Here is a 3,063-nt window from a genome sequence, read left to right as displayed (position 1 = left end):
AAACGCAGCGCTGTGATTGGACCGCGCAAGGGAGTGTCTGAAAACTACAAGCGACTGTTTGGGAGGAAATTACTGTACACCAAGGAACTGTCAACAAGTAATAAACGTAGAATCATGAATATTTGCAGGAGATAATAGAAACCAAAAGCATTACAATCCTTTTCAGGTTTGGAGTTACGTAATGGTTCGAACCACTATGGGACGACATGATTTAAAGGTGAATGCGATTATTAACTATGGAAAACAGCTTGGACGAAGTCTACTTCTATTGGCGCACTACGCCACGGTGTTTATAAGCTTCATATCTCGCTCTGTGAACGGTTTTGTGGAAGTGATCAAATGGACAACGATGTTTGCCAGATACACAGTAGTGGTGTTTGAATCCATTCATAGAAGGCTCAGCTGGTGGACCAGAAGACGCATTAGGACATCCATAGAGATGATCTCTGGCAGCGACACAGAGTCAGAATGATGAGCGATTCAAGAAGTATTCAAAGGACATAAATATAAGTGAAAAAATTTTAAAGTGTACCACAAAAACTTTCATTTAGTATCCATTACCTCAAACCTCAAAAGATTCCAAATCTGTTTTCTGTTGAACACAAAATCCAGGAGCTATTGAAATTGATTGCTGGGTAAAAATACTGAGTAAATGGCTAACAGTTTTAAACATCCTTCGAAATATCTCCTTTTGTGTTCAGCAGAAGAATCTCAAACAGGTTTGGAATAAGGAGATGAGTAAATGGTAATATTATTTTCATTTTTAGATTAAATTACATTTAAAAAATTTAAAACACAAAAAGAACAATAGGCCTACATGAAGCATTTTGTATCAGAATGTTGCATTTGCAATCTGATGTTTTGGATCGTTACAAAGGGCTCATTGTAAACACTGAGGTCTAGAGGCTAAGGAAGAGTCCGTCGCTGTGTCAGAACCACACCTGATAAACTAAAGACTAAACACAACACCTGTTTTTCAGGTCCAAAACCAGTATTTGACTGGGAAAAAACAATGCAGACAAGTTCGATAAATACATCTTATCTAATTTTACCTCAGAATTTATCCTAAACTATTTTTGTGGCATAACCTGAATAAATCCAGCTTTAAAATGAGATGATTTAATAGATTTCACATAAGTCAGTTTGATTTACATTTCGCATGTGTAAGCAATTGTTGTTTTTAAATCAGGTTCTAAATTTATTTTAAATGTTTTCATAATTTTACAAATATTATTATTATTGTTATCATCATCATCATCATTATTATCATTAATATTAGTAGTAATAGTAGTAGTAGTAGTAGAAGTATTGTAATACTGCTTAAACTAAACCAAAACATGAGAATATTTCTGTGGCATCTACCTGAATGAGGGACCTATTTTTTTTTTTAAGTTATTGCATTCCCATTTGCAAACTTAAAAAATAAATAAATAACATAATAATACAATAAATAAAATTAAGATTAGATAAAGATTCATTAAATAAATAATTACAGTAGTTATTATAACATTTAAACACTGTTGTTTATTTTAGCAGCTGACTTAATTTTTTTTTTTTTGTGATGTAATGTCAGGATAATATACATTTAGGTGATGTAAAAGTATAGGGAATATGTTGCTATATTTATGATGGTTAGCAACTTTGGGAATGTATCATTTCAGTCAGGATTGTTGTCTAGCAATTTCCTATAGGCAGATGTGACTTTTTGTGCCAGTATCCCACATATTAGGGAGACAAGCTAAGAATATGTGCGATTACATAAACAAAACATCCTCCTGACTGTTAAAGGTGTTGAAGTTGAAACTCTCTGGACATTTGAAGTATGTGTTTGAAATCAGTATTAATCCTTATGCCTCTTAAGCTATAACACTGTGTTCTGAGAACAAACCACTGTCATGTTCACATTTCTAAAAACTTTTCAGAAAAGTCTAAAATATAACAAGTGTTACTAGTGTTTGAGCTTGAGAATGAATGCACACACTGTAGAAAGTGTAGTGTTGCTGCCTTAAATATAACAGCTGAATCAAGGTAAAATGTGTAATTCTTTTAAGTTGAAACCTGTATGTTGACTGACTGTTTGATCATAGCTACTGTATTTTGGATCTTTGAAATGTTTTAAATGCTTAATTTCTTGTGAGATCCCAAACTTTGTTCATTTAGTATTCATTTCAAAAGAGTGTTACTGTTTTACACTACCTGACAAAAGTCTTGTCGTCAATCCCATTTGTTAGAGCAACAAATAATAACTTGACTTCTAGTTGATTCTTTAGGAAAAGTGGCAGACGGTAGATTTTTCCAATGAATCATCTATCTACTGCATCTAAATCAACACAAAAACTGCAGAAGACCTATTGGAAGACCCAAGATTCTCATAGAAATCAGTCAAGTTTGGTGAAGGAAAAATCATGGTTTGGGGGTAACATTTAGTATGGGGGCGTGCGAGAGATCTGCTGAGTGAATGGCAACATCAACAGCCTGAGATATCAAGACACATGTGCTGCCCATTACATTACAAACTACAGGGGAGGGCAAATTCTTCAGCGGGATAGTGCTCCTTCTCATACTTCAGCCTTCACATTAAATTTCCTGAAAGCAAAGTAGGTATCTTTCAGGATTGGCCAGCCCAGTCACCAGACATGAACATTATTGAGAATCTCTGGGGTAAGATGAAATCCAAAGAATCTTGATGAACTCTGGAAGTCCTACAAGAACGCTTTCTTTGCCATTCCAGATGACTTTATTAATACGTTATTTGAGTCATTGCAGAGATGTTTGGATGCAGTCGTCCAAGCTCATGGGAGTCATTCACAATATTAATTCTTTTTCCAATGCACCATGACTTTATATTCTATACATTATTTCTGTTAAGTGACAAGACTTTTGTCTAAGTTACGTCCGACCTTACTGTCCTAATTAAAAATCAAGGCATAATCAAAATTTATTTTGGTAAAATAAGTGTAATCTAGAGGCATTAGCATAAGCCACTACTGATACCAAATGATCCAAGTTATTAGTGGTTGTTCCTAAAACTTGGATAGGCGACTAGACTTTTGTCAGATAGTG

This window comes from Danio aesculapii, chromosome 4 (genome assembly GCF_903798145.1).
Source record: "Danio aesculapii chromosome 4, fDanAes4.1, whole genome shotgun sequence".
Classification (NCBI taxonomy): Eukaryota; Metazoa; Chordata; class Actinopteri; order Cypriniformes; family Danionidae; genus Danio; species Danio aesculapii.
Note: the sequence above shows the minus strand (reverse complement) of the source record.